Source organism: Petromyzon marinus, chromosome 85, assembly GCF_048934315.1.
Source record: "Petromyzon marinus isolate PM22_M1 ecotype Great Lakes invasive population chromosome 85, UKy_Petmar_22M1.pri1.0, whole genome shotgun sequence".
NCBI classification, from domain to species: domain Eukaryota; kingdom Metazoa; phylum Chordata; class Hyperoartia; order Petromyzontiformes; family Petromyzontidae; genus Petromyzon; species Petromyzon marinus.
In genome coordinates, this window is record NC_133750.1 from 1,489,325 (window position 1) to 1,507,376 (window position 18,052).

The 18,052-nt window shown below is 41.1% G+C and overlaps 1 long non-coding RNA gene across 1 annotated transcript in view; it reads right to left on the minus strand.

Annotated features, from left to right (window-relative positions):
* The window catches only part of LOC142907912 (uncharacterized), a 217,534-nt gene that overhangs the window by 39,716 nt on the left and 159,766 nt on the right, over positions 1–18,052 (minus strand). The window lies entirely within an intron of this gene.

Consider the following 18,052-nt stretch of genomic DNA (forward strand, 5'->3'; position numbering starts at 1 on the left):
TAGTGAATTACTACTTAGTAGTGCATTACCACTTAGTAGTGAATTACTACTTAGTAGTGAATTATTTGTCTTTACTACTTAGTAGTGAATTACTACTTAGTAGTGAATTACTACTTAGTAGTGAATTACTACTTAGTAGTGAATTATTTGTCTTTACTACTTAGTAGTGAATTACTACTTAGTAGTGAATTACTACTTAAGTAGTGAATTACTACTTAAGTAGTGAATTATTTGTCTTTACTACTTAGTAGTGAATTACTCCTTAGTAGTGAATTACTACTTCGTATTGAATTACTACTTAGTAGTGAATTACTACTTAGTAGTGAATAATTTGTCTTTACTACTTAGTAGTCAATTACTACTTGGTAGTGAATTACTACTTAGTAGTGAATTACTACTTAGTAGTGAATTACTACTTAGTAGTGAATTACTACTTAGTAGTGAATTGCCACTTAGTAGTGAATTACTACTTAGTAGTGAATTATTTGTCTTTACTACCTAGTAGTGAATTACTACTTAAGTAGTGAATTACTACTTAAGTAGTGAATTATTTGTCTTTACTACTTAGTAGTGAATTACTCCTTAGTAGTGAATTACTACTTAAGTAGTGAATTACTACTTAAGTAGTGAATTACTCCTTAGTAGTGAATTACTACTTCGTATTGAATTACTACTTAGTAGTGAATTACTACTTAGTAGTGAATTATTTGTCTTTACTACTTAGTAGTGAATTACTACTTAGTAGTGAATTACTACTTAGTAGTGAATTACTACCTAAGTAGTGAATTACTACTTAGTAGTGAATTACTACTTAGTAGTGAATTACTACTTAGTAGTGAATTATTTGTCATTACTACTTAGTAGTGAATTACTACTTAGTAGTGAATTACTACTTAGTAGTGAATTACTACTTAGTAGTGAATTATTTGTCTTTACTACTTAGTAGTGAATTACTACTTAGTAGTGAATTACTACTTAGTAGTGAATTACTACCTAGTAGTGAATTACTAGTAAGTAGTGAATTACTACTTAAGAAGTGAATTATTTGTCTTTACTACTTAGTAGTGAATTACTACTTAGTAGTGAATTACTACTTAGTAGTGAATTACTACTTAGTAGTGAATTATTTGTCTTTACTACTTAGTAGTGAATTACTACTTAGTAGCGAATTACTACTTAGTAGTGAATTACTACTTAGTAGTGAATTACTAGTAAGTAGTGAATTACTACTTAAGAAGTGAATTATTTGTCTTTACTACTTAGTAGTGAATTACTACTTAGTAGTGAATTACTACTTAGTAGTGAATTATTTGTCTTTACTACTTAGTAGTGAATTACTACTTGGTAGTGAATTACTACTTAGTAGTGAATTATTTGTCTTTACTACTTAGTAGTGAATTACTACTTAGTAGTGAATTACTACTTAGTAGTGAATTACTACTTAGTAGTGAATTACTACTTAGTAGTGAATTACTACTTACTAGTGAATTATTTGTCTTTACTACTTAGTAGTGAATTACTACTTAGTAGTGAATTACTATTTAATAGTGAATTACTACTTAGTAGTGAATTATTTGTCTTTACTACTTAGTAGTGAATTACTACTTAGTAGTGAATTGCTACTTAGTAGTGAATTACTACTCAAGTAGTGAATTATTTGTCTTTACTACTTAGTAGTGAATTACTACTTAGTAGTGAATTACTACTTAGTAGTGAATTACTACCTAAGTAGTGAATTACTACTTAGTAGTGAATTACTACTTAGTAGTGAATTATTTGTCATTACTACTTAGTAGTGAATTACTACTTAGTAGTGAATTACTACTTAGTAGTGAATTACTACTTAGTAGTGAATTATTTGTCTTCACTACTTAGTAGTGAATTACTACTTAGTAGTGAATTACTACTTAGTAGTGAATTACTACCTAGTAGTGAATTACTAGTAAGTAGTGAATTACTACTTAAGAAGTGAATTATTTGTCTTTACTACTTAGTAGTGAATTACTACTTAGTAGCGAATTACTACTTAGTAGTGAATTACTACTTAGTAGTGAATTACTAGTAAGTAGTGAATTACTACTTAAGAAGTGAATTATTTGTCTTTACTACTTAGTAGTGAATTACTACTTAGTAGTGAATTATTATTTAGTAGTGAATTACTACTTAGTAGTGAATTATTTGTCTTTACTACTTAGTAGTGAATTACTACTTAGTAGTGAATTACTACTTAGTAGTGAATTACTACTTAGTAGTGAATTATTTGACTTTACTACTTAGTGGTGAATTACTACTTAGTAGTGAATTACTACTTAGTAGTGAATTACCACTTAGTAGTGAATTACTACTTAGTAGTGAATTATTTGTCTTTACTACTTAGTAGTGAATTACTACTTAGTAGTGAATTACTACTTAGTAGTGAATTATTTGTCTTTACTACTTAGTAGTGAATTACTACTTAGTAGTGAATTACTACTTAGTAGTGAATTATTTGTCTTTACTACTTAGTAGTGAATTACTACTTAGTAGTGAATTACTACTTAAGTAGTGAATTACTACTTAAGTAGTGAATTATTTGTCTTTACTACTTAGTAGTGAATTACTACTTAGTAGTGAATTATTTGTCTTTACTACTTAGTAGTGAATTACTACTTAGTAGTGAATTATTTGTCTTTACTACTTAGTAGTCAATTACTACTTGGTAGTGAATTACTACTTAGTAGTGAATTACTACTTAGTAGTGAATTACTACTTAGTAGTGAATTACTACTTAGTAGTGAATTACTACTTAGTAGTGCATTACCACTTAGTAGTGAATTACTACTTAGTAGTGAATTATTTGTCTTTACTACTTAGTAGTGAATTACTACTTAGTAGTGAATTACTACTTAGTAGTGAATTACTACTTAGTAGTGAAGTATTTGTCTTTACTACTTAGTAGTGAATTACTACTTAGTAGTGAATTACTACTTAAGTAGTGAATTACTACTTAAGTAGTGAATTATTTGTCTTTACTACTTAGTAGTGAATTACTCCTTAGTAGTGAATTACTACTTCGTATTGAATTACTACTTAGTAGTGAATTATTTGTCTTTACTACTTAGTAGTGAATTACTACTTAGTAGTGAATTACTACTTAGTAGTGAATTACTACCTAAGTAGTGAATTACTACTTAGTAGTGAATTACTACTTAGTAGTGAATTACTACTTAGTAGTGAATTATTTGTCATTACTACTTAGTAGTGAATTACTACTTAGTAGTGAATTACTACTTAGTAGTGAATTACTACTTAGTAGTGAATTATTTGTCTTTACTACTTAGTAGTGAATTACTACTTAGTAGTGAATTACTACTTAGTAGTGAATTACTACCTAGTAGTGAATTACTAGTAAGTAGTGAATTACTACTTAAGAAGTGAATTATTTGTCTTTACTACTTAGTAGTGAATTACTACTTAGTAGTGAATTATTATTTAGTAGTGAATTACTACTTAGTAGTGAATTATTTGTCTTTACTACTTAGTAGTGAATTACTACTTAGTAGTGAATTACTACTTTGTAGTGAATTATTTGTCTTTACTACTTAGTAGTGAATTACTACTTAGTAGTGAATTACTACTTAGTAGTGAATTATTTGTCTTTACTACTTAGTAGTGAATTACTACTTAGTAGTGAATTACTACTTAGTAGTGAATTACTACTTAGTAGTTAATTACTACTTACTAGTGAATTATTTGTCTTTACTACTTAGTAGTGAATTACTACTTAGTAGTGAATTGCTACTTAGTGGTGAATTACTACTTAGTAGTGAATTATTTGTCTTTACTACCTAGTAGTGAATTACTACTTAGTAGTGAATTATTTGTCTTTACTACTTAGTAGTGAATTACTACTTAGTAGTGAATTACTACTTAAGTAGTGAATTACTACTTAGTAGTGAATTACTACTTAGTAGTGAATTACTACTTAGCAATGAATTACTTGTCTTTACTACTTAGTAGTGAATTACTTCTTAGTAGTGAATTACTACTTAGTAGTAGAGAATGACTACTTAGTAGTGAATTATTTGTCTTTACTACTTAGTAGTGAATTACTACTTAGTAGTGAATTACTACCTAGTAGTGAATTACTAGTAAGTAGTGAATTACTACTTAAGAAGTGAATTATTTGTCTTTACTACTTAGTAGTGAATTACTACTTAGTAGCGAATTACTACTTAGTAGTGAATTACTACTTAGTAGTGAATTACTAGTAAGTAGTGAATTACTACTTAAGAAGTGAATTATTTGTCTTTACTACTTAGTAGTGAATTACTACTTAGTAGTGAATTATTATTTAGTAGTGAATTACTACTTAGTAGTGAATTATTTGTCCTTACTACTTAGTAGTGAATTACTACTTAGTAGTGAATTACTACTTAGTAGTGAATTACTACTTTGTAGTGAATTATTTGTCTTTACTACTTAGTAGTGAATTACTACTTAGTAGTGAATTACTACTTAGTAGTGACTTATTTGTCTTTACTACCTAGTAGTGAATTACTACTTAGTAGTGAATTACTACTTAGTAGTGAATTACCACTTAGTAGTGAATTACTACGTAGTAGTGAATTATTTGTCTTTACTACTTAGTAGTGAATTACTACTTAGTAGTGAATTACTACTTAAGTTGTGAATTACTACTTAGTAGTGAATTACTACTTAAGTAGTGAATTACTACTTAGTAGTGAATTACTACTTAGTAGTGAATTACTACTTAGCAATGAATTACTTGTCTTTACTACTTAGTAGTGAATTACTTCTTAGTAGTGAATTACTTCTTAGTAGTGAATTACTACTTAGTAGTAGAGAATGACTACTTAGTAGTGAATTATTTGTCTTTACTACTTAGTAGTGAATTACTACTTAGTAGTGAATTACTACTTAGTAGTGAATTACTACTTAAGTAGTGAATTACTACTTAGTAGTGAAGTACTACTTAGTAGTGAATTATTTGTCATTACTACTTAGTAGTGAATTACTACTTAGTAGTGAATTATTGGTCTTTACTACTTAGTAGTGAATTGCTACTTAGTAGTGAATTACTACTTAGTAGTGAATTACTACTTAGTAGTGAATTATTTGTCATTACTACTTAGTAGTGAATTACTACTTAGTAGTGAATTACTACTTAGTAGTGAATTATTTGTCTTTACTACTTAGTAGTGAATTACTACTTAGTAGTGAATTACTACTTAGTAGTGAATTACTACTTAAGTAGTGAATTACTACTTAGTAGTGAATTACTACTTAGTAGTGAATTATTTGTCTTTACTACTTAGTAGTGAATTACTACTTAGTAGTGAATTACTACTTAGTAGTGAATTACTACTTAGTAGTGAATTATTTGTCTTTACTACTTAGTAGTGAATTACTACTTAGTAGTGAATTATTTGTCATTACTACTTAGTAGTGAATTACTACTAAAGTAGTGAATTACTACTTGGTAGTGAATTACTACTTAGTAGTGAATTATTTGTCTTTACTACTTAGTAGTGAATTACTACTTAGTAGTGAATTATTTGTCATTACTACTTAGTAGTGAATTACTACTTAAGTAGTGAATTACTACTTAGTAGTGAATTACTACTTAGTAGTGAATTATTTGTCTTTGCTACTTAGTAGTGAATTACTACTTTGTAGTGAATTACCACTTAGTAGTGAATTACTACTTAAGTAGTGAATTACTACTTAGTAGTGAATTACTACTTAAGTAGTGAATTACTACTTAAGTAGTGAATTACTACTTAGTAGTGAATTATTTGTCTTTACTACTTAGTAGTGAATTACTACTTAGTAGTGAATTACTACTTAGTAGTGAATTACTACTTAGCAGTGAATTATTTGTCTTTACTACTTAGTAGTGAATTACTACTTAGTAGTGAATTACTACTTAGTAGTGAATTATTTGTCTATACTACTTAGTAGTGAATTACTACTTAGTAGTGAATTACTACTTAGTAGTGAATTACTACTTAAGTAGTGAATTACTACTTAGTAGTGAATTACTACTTAGTAGTGAATTACTACTTAGTAGTGAATTATTTGTTTTTACATACTTAGTAGTGAATTACTACTTAGTAGTGAATTACTACTTAGTAGTGAATTATTTGTCATTACTACTTAGTAGTGAATTACTACTTAGTAGTGAATTACTACTTAGTAGTGAATTACTACTTAGTAGTGAATTACTACTTAAGTAGTGAATTACTACTTAGTGGTGAATTATTTGTCTTTACTACCTAGTAGTGAATTACTACTTAGTAGTGGATTACTACTTAGTAGTGAATTACTACTTAAGTAGTGAATTGCTACTTAGTAGTGAATTATTTGTCTTTACTACTTATTAGTGAATTACTACTTAGTAGTGAATTATTTGTCTTTACTACTTAGTAGTGAATTACTACTTAGTAGTGAATTATTTGTCTTTACTACTTAGTAGTGAATTACTACTTAGTAGTGAATTACTACTTAACAAGTGAATTACTACTTAGTAGTGAATTACTACTTAGTAGTGAATTGCTACTTAGTAGTGAATTATTTGTCTATACTACTTAGTAGTGAATTACTACTTAGTAGTGAATTACTACTTAGTAGTGAATTACTACTTAGTAGTGAATTATTTGACTTCACTACTTAGTAGTGAATTACTACTTAGTAGTGAATTACTACTTAGTAGTGAATTATTTGTCTTTACTACTTAGTAGTGAATTACTACTTAAGTAGTGAATTACTACTTAGTGGTGAATTATTTGTCTTTACTACTTAGTAGTGAATTACTACTTAGTAGTGAATTATTTGTCTTTACTACTTAGTAGTGAATTACTACTTAGTAGTGAATTACTACTTAGTAGTGAATTACTACTTAACAAGTGAATTACTACTTAGTAGTAAATTACTACTTAGTAGTGAATTACTACTTAGTAGTGAATTATTTGTCTATACTACTTAGTAGTGAATTACTACTTAGTAGTGAATTACTACTTAGTAGTGAATTACTACTTAGTAGTGTATTATTTGACTTTACTACTTAGTAGTGAATTACTACTTAGTAGTGAATTACTACTTAGTGAATTATTTGTCTTTACTACTTAGTAGTGAATTACTACTTAACAAGTGAATTTCTACTTAGTAGTGAATTATTTGTCTACACTACTTAGTAGTGAATTACTACTTAGTAGTAAATTACTACTTAGTAGTGAATTACTACTTAGTAGTGAATTACTACTTAGTAGTGAATTACTACTTACTAGTGAATTATTTGTCTTTACTACTTAGTAGTGAATTACTACTTAGTAGTGAATTACTATTTAATAGTGAATTACTACTTAGTAGTGAATTATTTGTCTTTACTACTTAGTAGTGAATTACTACTTAGTAGTGAATTGCTACTTAGTAGTGAATTACTACTCAAGTAGTGAATTATTTGTCTTTACTACTTAGTAGTGAATTACTACTTAGTAGTGAATTACTACTTAGTAGTGAATTACTACCTAAGTAGTGAATTACTACTTAGTAGTGAATTACTACTTAGTAGTGAATTATTTGTCATTACTACTTAGTAGTGAATTACTACTTAGTAGTGAATTACTACTTAGTAGTGAATTACTACTTAGTAGTGAATTATTTGTCTACACTACTTAGTAGTGAATTACTACTTAGTAGTAAATTACTACTTAGTAGTGAATTACTACTTAGTAGTGAATTATTTGTCTATACTACTTAGTAGTGAATTACTACTTAGTAGTGAATTACTACTTAGTAGTGAATTACTACTTAGTAGTAGTGAATTACTACTTAGTAGTGAATTATTTGACTTTACTACTTAGTAGTGAATTACTACTTAGTAGTGAATTACTACTTAGTAGTGAATTATTTGTCTTTACTACTTAGTAGTGAATTACTACTTAGTAGTGAATTACTACTTAGTAGTGAATAACTACTTAGTAGTTAATTATTTGTCTTTACTACTTAGTAGTAAATTACTACTTGGTAGTGAATTACTACTTAGTAGTGAATTACTACTTAAGTAGTGAATTACTACTTAAGTAGTGAATTATTTGTCTTTACTACTTAGTAGTGAATTACTCCTTAGTAGTGAATTACTACTTCGTATTGAATTACTACTTAGTAGTGAATTACTACTTAGTGAATTATTTGGCTTTACTACTTAGTAGTGAATTACTACTTAGTAGTGAATTACTACTTAATTAGTGAATTACTACTTAGTAGTGAATTACTACTTAGTAGTGAATTACTACTGAAGTAGTGAACTATTTTCGTCTTTTGTCAACGTGACACATTTTTTTTGCTGATTGGCCGTGTCGGGTGGTGGAGGGTTACGACACATTTATAAATAAACGCGATCTAATCTAACCCAAAAAAAACCTTTATTATGAATAATATTGGTCGCGAAAGCCTTACTACTACGTGTTAAACTCTATTTAAAGCTGTTACACTACGTGATGGGTGCTGTGACCAGTAGGATTGCGTTCTACTATACCAACAAATGTGCGAACAAACGATAGTACATACCTGTACACACATTCACACGTGTACATATCCACATGAAACAACACACACAGCGGTACAGATTCACGTACATACAAACAGTAGCAGGCTAGGATAGCGGGCCGTATCTGAACGTGGCTCTCTCACTCCAGCGCTGTCCTACCAGACAGTCTCGCCCCCTTCACCTGATGAAGGCCGCTTGTGTTGTGGCCGAAACGTCGTGAGAATATTATTATCGTGTTATTTTATTTTATCAATTTATTATTATTTTATTATCATTCTACGTGGTGAGTTTACCGAAAGAACCAAAGAAGATGAATCATTGCAGTCACGAAAGCTTTAAATCGAAATTTAGGATAGCGGGGTTTTGTGATTATTCTCACTGATTAAGCTGACCATCTGAATCTTAAATGCCCCTCAACACAGAATAACGTTACTCGAATGACAGAAACGCGTGACATTCTAATCCATTCTCTGTATTCTACTACAATTATTAATAATGTTTTAAATAGTGGCCCCATGTTTAATGAGTGTTAGTGAAGTCATTAGTTTTGTTTATTTAATTAAATTATTATTCTTGGTTCTTTGGGTAAAGTCACCACCACCGCGTAGAAGGGAAACAATAAAATAATAAAAATATAAAACAATAAAATAATAAAAATATAAAACAATAAAATTATTGTAAAACAATAAAATTATTATTCTTGGTTCTTTGGGTAAAGTCACCACCTGAGACTCAGCGAGGATCTCTCCGCTTGAGTCTCAGCGAGGATCTCAGCGAGGATCTCAGCGAGGATCTCAGTGAGGATCTCTCCACCTGAGTCTCAGCGAGGATCTCAGCGAGGATCTCTCCACCTGAGTCTCAGCGAGGATCTCAGCGAGGATCTCTCCACCTGAGTCTCAGCGAGGATCTCAGCGAGGATCTCAGCGAGGATCTCAGCGAGGATCTCTCCACCTGAGTCTCAGCGAGGATCTCAGCGAGGATCTCAGTGAGGATCTCAGCGAGGATCTCAGCGAGGATCTCTCCACCTGAGACCCAGCGAGGATCCCAGCGAGGATCTCAGCGAGGATCTCTCCACCTGAGACTCAGCGAGGATCTCAGCGAGGATCTCTCCACCTGAGTCTCAGCGAGGATCTCAGCGAGGATCTCTCCACCTGAGACTCAGCGAGGATCTCAGCGAGGATCTCAGCGAGGATCTCAGCGAGGATCTCTCCACCTGAGACTCAGCGAGGATCTCAGTGAGGATCTCAGCGAGGATCTCAGCGAGGATCTCTCCACCTGAGACTCAGCGAGGATCTCAGCGAGGATCTCAGCGAGGATCTCAGCGAGGATCTCTCCGCCTGAGACTCAGCGAGGATCTCAGCGAGGATCTCAGCGAGGATCTCAGCGAGGATCTCTCCGCCTGAGACTCAGCGAGAATCTCAGCGAGGATCTCTCCACCTGAGTCTCAGCGAGGATCTCTCCACCTGAGTCTCAGCAAGGATCTCTCCACCTGAGACTCAGCGAGGATCTCAGCGAGGATCTCAGCGACGATCTCAGCAAGGATCTCAGCGAGGATCTCTCCGCCTGAGACTGAGCGAGGATCTCAGTGAGGATCTCAGCGAGGATCTCAGCGAGGATCTCTCCGCCTGAGACTCAGCGACGATCTCAGCGAGGATCTCAGCGAGGATCTCAGCGAGGATCTCAGCGAGGATCTCAGTGAGGATCTCTCCGCCTGAGACTCAGCGAGGATCTCAGCGAGGATCTCAGCGAGGATCCCAGCGAGGATCTCTCCACGTGAGACTCAGCGAGGATCTCAGCGAGGATCTCAGCGAGGATCTCTCCGCCTGAGACTCAGCGAGGATCTCAGCGAGGATCTCAGTGAGGATCTCTCCGCCTGAGACTCAGCGAGGATCTCAGCGAGGATCTCAGCGAGGATCCCAGCGAGGATCTCTCCACGTGAGACTCAGCGAGGATCTCAGCGAGGATCTCAGCGAGGATCTCTCCACCTGAGTCTCAGCGAGGATCTCAGTGAGGATCTCAGCGACGATCTCAGCGAGGATCTCTCCGCCTGAGACTCAGCGAGGATCTCAGCAAAGATCTCTCCGCTTGAGACTCAGCAAGGATCTCAGCGAGGATCTCAGCGAGGATCTCTCCGCCTGAGACTCAGCGAGGATCTCTCCCCTGGTGAGAATCAGCGAGGATCTCTCCGCCTGGAGACGCTCACCTGAGCTAATCTCAACCGGAATGTACTCATAAAGACGTTGATAAGAACAACACTCAATCATTCATTAACCCACCCACCCAATCAGACACTCACTCACCCACTCATTAATAAACCCACCCACAAACTCACTCACCCACTCAGACACTCAATCACTCACTCACCCACTCATTCATTAACCCATCCACCCACGCAGACACTCAATCACTCACTCACCCACTCATTCATTAACCCATTCACCCACTCAGACACTCAATCACTCACTCACCCACTCATTCAGTAACCCATCCACCCACTCAGACACTCAATCACCCACTCAACCACTCATTCATTAACCCACCTACCCACTCAGATACTCACTCACCCACTCATTAATAAACCCACTCACTCACTCACCCACTCAAACACTCACTCAATCACGCACTCACCCACTCATTAATAAACCCTTACACTCACTCAGACACTCACTTACCCACTCACCCACTCATTCATTAACCCACCCACCCACTCAGACACCCACTCACCCACTCATTAATAAACCCACCCACAAACTCACTCACCCACTCAGACACTCAATCACTCACTCACCCACTCATTCATTAACCCACCCACTAACTCACCCACCCACTCATTCACGCACCCTCTCAGACACTCACTTAGACACTTACCCACCCACTCACTCAACCACTCACTCACTCACCCTCTCACTCACCCATTCAGACACTCACTCACCCACTCACTCAATCATTTACTCACTCACTCACCCACTTACCCACCCACTCACTCACCCATTAACCCACTCACTCAGCCACTCACTCAATTACTCATTCACCCACCCACCCACTCACTCAATCACCCACCCACTCACTCACCCACCCACTCACTCACCCACTCACTCACCCACTCACCCACCCACCCACCCACTCACTCACCCACCAACTCACCCACTCACCACTCACTCACCCACCCACCCACTCACCACTCACTCACCCACTCACTCACCACTCACTCACCCACCCACTCACCCATTCTCCGCTGGAGACTCAGCAGAGTTCACGGACTCTGTGTGTGTCAGGCTGGATTATTATCACGCTCACCTGAGCTAATCCCAACCGAATGTCCTCACATTGACGTTGATAAGAACAACACTCACTCATTCATTAACCAACCCACCCACTCAGACACTCAATCACTCACTCACCCACCCACCCACTCACTCACCCACTCACTCACCCACTCACTCACTCACCCACTCACTCACTCACTCACCCACTCACTCACTCACTCACCCACTCACTCACTCACCCACTCACTCACTCACCCACTCACTCACTCACCCACTCAATCACCCACTCAGACACTCAATCACTCACTCACCCACCCACTCATTCATTAACCCACCCAACCATTCACCCACTCAGACACTCACTCACAAACTCACCCACCCACTTATTCATTAACCCACCCACCCACTCAGACACCCACTTAGACACTCACTCACCCACTCAATCACTCACTCACCCACTCACTCAATCACCCACTCAGACATTCAATCACTCACTCACTCATTAATAAACCCATCCACTCACTCACCCACTCAGACACTCAATCACTCACTCACCCACTCATTTATTAACCCACCCACTCACCCATTCAGACACCCACTCAGACACTCATTTACTCACTCACTCAATCACTCACTCACCCACTCACTCACTCATTCATGAACCCACCCACTCACTCACTCAGACACTCAATCGCTCACTCACCCACTCATTCATTAACCCATCCACCCACTCACTCACCCACTCAGACACTCAATCACTCACTTACCCACTCATTCATTAACCCACTCACTCACCCACCCACTCAGACACTCAATCACTCACTCACCCACTCACCCACCCACTCACTCACCCACTCAGAAACTCAATCACTCATTCACCCACTCACTCAATCACCCACTCAGACACTCACTCACTCCTCCACTCACTCAATCACCCACTCAGACACTCAATCACTCACTCACTCATTCATTAATCCACCCACTCACCCACTCAGACACTCAATCACTCACTCACCCACTCACTCACCCACTCATTCATTAACCCACCCACCCACTCACCCACTGACTCACTCACTCACCCACTCACTCACCCACTCAGACACTCAATCACTCACTCACCCACTCATTAATAAACCCACCCACCCACTCGCTCACCCACTCATACACTGAATCACTCACTCACCCACTCATTCATTAACCCACCCACCCACTCACTCACCCACTCAGACACTCACTCAGAAACTCACTCACCCACTCATTCATTAACCCACCCACCCACTCACCCACTCAGACACCCACTTAGACACTTATCCACTCACTCACACACTCACCCACTCACTCACCCACCCACTCACTCACCCACTCACACACTCACTCACCCACCCACTCACTCACCCACTCACACACTCAATCACTCACTCACCCACTCACTCAATCACCCACTCAGACAATCACTCACTCACCCACTCACTCAATCACCCACTCAGACACTCAATCACTCACTCACCCACTCATTCATTAACCCACCCACTCACTCACCCACTCAGACACCCACTCAGACACTCACCACATTAATAAACCCACCCACCCACTCACTCACCACTCAGACACTCAATTAATCACTCACCCACTCATTCATTACCCCACCCACTCACTCACCCTCTCAAACACTCAATCACTTACTCACCCACTCACTCACTCACCCACTCACTCGCCCACACAGACACTCACTCACCCACTCACTCAATCACTCACTCAATCACTCACTCACTCACCCACCCACTCATTCACCCACTCAGACACTCAATCACTCACCCACCCACCCACTCACCCACTCAACCACCCACTCACTCCCCCACTCACCCACTCACCCACTCACTCATTCACCCACCCACTCACTCACCCACTCACTCACTCACCCACCCAATCACCTACTCACCCACTCACTCACTGACCCACTCACCCACCCACTCATTCATTAACCCACCCACCCACTCAGTCAATCACCCACTCACTCACCCACTCAGTCATTCACCCACTCACTCACTCACCCACTCACCCACTCACTCACCCACTCACCCACTCACCACTCACTCACCCACTCACTCACCCACTCACTCACCCACTCAACCACCCACTCACTCCCCCACTCACCCACTCACCCACTCAATCACCCACCCACTCACTCACCCACCCACTCACTCACCCACCCACTGACCCACCCACTCACTCACCCACTCACTCACCCACCCACTCACCCATTCACCCACCCACTCACCCATTCACCCACTCACCACTCACCCATTCACCCACTCACCACTCACTCACCCACCCACTCACTCACTCACCCACCCACTCACTCACCCACCCACTGACCCACCCACTCACTCACCCACTCACTCACCCACCCACTCACCCATTCACCCACCCACTCACCCATTCACCCACTCACCACTCACCCATTCACCCACTCACCACTCACTCACCCACCCACTCACCCATTCTCCGCTGGAGACTCAGCAGAGTTCACGGACTCTGTGTGTGTCAGGCTGGATTATTATCACGCTCACCTGAGCTAATCCCAACCGAATGTCCTCACATTGACGTTGATAAGAACAACACTCACTCATTCATTAACCCACCCACTCACTCAGACACTCAATCACTCACTCACTCACCCACCCACTCATTCATTAACCCACTCACCCACTCATTAATAAACCCACCCACCTACTCACTCTCCCACTCAGACACTCAATCACTCACTCACCCACTTATTTATTAACACACCCACCTACTCACTCACCCACTCAGACACCCACTTAGACACTCACTCACCCACTCAGACACTCACCCACTCACTCACCCACTCACTCACCCACTCACTCACCCTCTCACTCACTCACCCACTTAGACACTCACCCACCCACTCACTCACCCACTCACCCACTCACCCACTCAGACACTCACCCACTCACTCACCCACTCACTCACCCACTCACCCACTCACTCACCCACTAACCCACTCACTCACCCACTCACCCACTCACTCACTCACCTACCCAAACTCAAACAGACAAAGCTCCCCAGGTAGCCTCTAGCAGGGCTGTAGGGGCAAGTGATGATAGACACAGACAAAGCTCCCCCAGGTAGCCTCTAGCAGGGCTGTAAGGGCAAGTGCTGAGACACACAGACAAAGCTCCCCCAGGTAGCCTCTAGCAGGGCTGTAGGGGCAAGTGCTGAGACACAGACAAAGTTCCCCCAGGTAGCCTCTAGCAGGGCTGTAGGGGCAAGTGCTGCTACACAGACAGACAAAGCTCCCCCAGGTAGCGTCTCGCAGGGCTGTAGGGGCAAGTGCTGTCACACACAGACAAAGCTACCCCAGGTAGCCTCTAGCAGGGCTGTAGGGGCAAGTGCTGTTACACACACACAAAGCTCCCCCAGGTAGCCTCTAGAAGGGCTGTACGGGCAAGTGCTGTCATACACAGACAAAGCTCCCCCAGGTAGCCTCTAGCAGGGCTGTAGGGGCAAGTGCGGTCACACACAGACAAAGCTGCCCCAGGTAGCCTCTAGCAGGGCTGTAGGGGCAAGTGCTGAGACACAGACAAAGCTCCCCCAGGTAGCCTCTAACAGGGCTGTAGGGGCAAGTGCTGTCACACACAGACAAAGCTCCCCCAGGTAGCCTCTAGCAGGGCTGTAGGGGCAAGTGCTGTCACACAGACAAAGCTCCCCCAGGTAGCCTCTAGCAGGGCTGTAAGGGCAAGTGCTGTCACACACAGACAAAGCTCCCCCAGGTAGCCTCTAGCAGGGCTGTAGGGGCAAGTGCTGCTACACACAGACAAAGCTCCCCAGGTAGCCTCTAGCAGGGCTGTAGGGGCAAGTGATGATAGACACAGACAAAGCTCCCCCAGGTAGCCTCTAGCAGGGCTGTAAGGGCAAGTGCTGTCACACACAGACAAAGCTCCCCCAGGTAGCCTCTAGCAGGGCTGTAGGGGCAAGTGCTGTCACACAGACAAAGCTCCCCCAGGTAGCCTCTAACAGGGCTGTAGGGGCAAGTGATGATAGACACAGACAAAGCTCCCCTAGGTAGCCTCTCGCAGGGCTGTAGGGGCAAGTGCTGAGACACAGACAAAGCTCTCCCAGGTAGCCTCTCGCAGGGTTGTAGGGGCAAGTGCTGTCACACACAGACACAGACAAAGCTCCCCCAGGTAGCCTCTAACAGGGCTGTAGGGGCAAGTGCTGTCACACACAGACAAAGCTCCCCCAGGTAGCCTCTAACAGGGCTATAGGGGCAAGTTCTGTCACACACAGACAAAGCTCCCCCAGGTAGCCTCTAGCAGGGCTGTAGGGGCAAGTGCTGTCACACACAGACACAGACAAAGCTCACCCAGGTAGCCTCTAGCAGGGCTGTAGGGGCAAGTGCTGTCACACAGACAAAGCTCCCCCAGGTAGCCTCTAGCAGGGCTGTAAGGGCAAGTGCTGTCACACACAGACAAAGCTCCCCCAGGTAGCTTCTAGCAGGGTTGTAGGGGCAAGTGCTGCTACACACATAGACAAAGCTCCCCCAGGTAGCCTCTAGCAGGGCTGTAGGGGCAAGTGCTGCTACACACAGACAAAGCTCTCCCAGGTAGCCTCTAGCAGGGCTGTAAGGGCAAGTGCTGTCACACACAGACAAAGCTCCCCCAGGTAGCTTCTAGCAGGGTTGTAGGGGCAAGTGCTGCTACACACATAGACAAAGCTCCCCCAGGTAGCCTCTAGCAGGGCTGTAGGGGCAAGTGATGATAGACACAGACAAAGCTCCCCCAGGTAGCCTCTCGCAGGGCTGTAGGGGCAAGTGCTGAGACACAGACAAAGCTCTCCCAGGTAGCCTCTCGCAGGGTTGTAGGGGCAAGTGCTGTCACACACAGACACAGACAAAGCTACCCCAGGTAGCCTCTAGCAGGGCTGTAGGGGCAAGTGCTGCTACACACACAGACAAAGCTCCCCCAGGTAGCCTCTAGCAGGGCTGTAGGGGCAAGTGCTGTGACACAGACACAGACAAAGCTCTCCCAGGTAGCCTCTAGCAGGGCTGTAGGGGCAAGTGTTGTGACACACACACAGACAAAGCTCTCCCAGGTAGCCTCTAGCAGGGCTGTAGGGGCAAGTGCTGTCACACACAGACAAAGCTCCCCCAGGTAGCCCTCTAGCAGGGCTGTAGGGGCACGTGCTGCTACACACACAGACAAAGCTCCCCCAGGTAGCCTCTAGCAGGGCTGTAGAGGCAAGTGCTGCTACACACACAGACAAAGCTCCCCCAGGTAGCCTCTAGCAGGGCTGTAGGGGCAAGTGCTGTCACACAGACAAAGCTCCCCCAGGTAGCCTCTAGCAGGGCTGTAGGGGCAAGTGCTGTCACACACAGACAAAGCTCCCCCAGGTAGCCCTCTAGCAGGGCTGTAGGGGCAAGTCCTGACAGACACAGACAAATCTCCACCAGATAGCCTCTAGCTGGGTTGTAGGGCAAGTGCTGATAGACACAGACAAAGCTCCCCCAGGTAGCCTCTAGCGATTCCTAGACATCGCTATGAACCGTGCTGAACCTTGTTGGTGTGGTGATGCGATGCTGTTGGTTATCGCTCACTCATTCCTGTATCTGCTGGGTACAAAGGTGAGCTTGTACAGCTAAGAGGATTTCAGTGCACAGGTGTCTAAGCATACACACAGGTGGGTGAATAGGTGAGTGAGTGAGTGGGTGAGTGAGTGAGTGGGTGAGTGGGTGGATGAGTGAGTGGGTGAGTGAGTGACTGAGTGAGTGAGTGGGTGAGTGAATGAGTGGGTGAGTGAGTGCGTGAGTGGATGAGCGAGCGACTGAGTGGGTGAGTGGGTTGGTGAGTGAGTGGGTGAGTGAGTGACTGAGTGGGTGAGTGGGTGAATGACTGAGTGAGTGGGTGGGTGAGTGGGTGAGTGACTGAGTGACTGACTGAGTGAGTGACTGACTGACTGACTGAGTGAGTGAGTGAGTCAGTGAGTGACTGAGTGAGTGACTGACTGACTGAGTGAGTTACTGACTGAGTGAGTGACTGACTGAGTGACTAAGTGAGTGAGTGACTGAGTGAGTGAGTGACTGACTGACTGAGTGAGTGACTGACTAAGTGAGTGACTGAGTGAGTGACTGAGTGAGTGACTGAGTGAGTGACTGACTGACTGAGTGACTGACTGACTGAGTGACTGACTGAGTGAGTGAGTGACTGACTGAGTG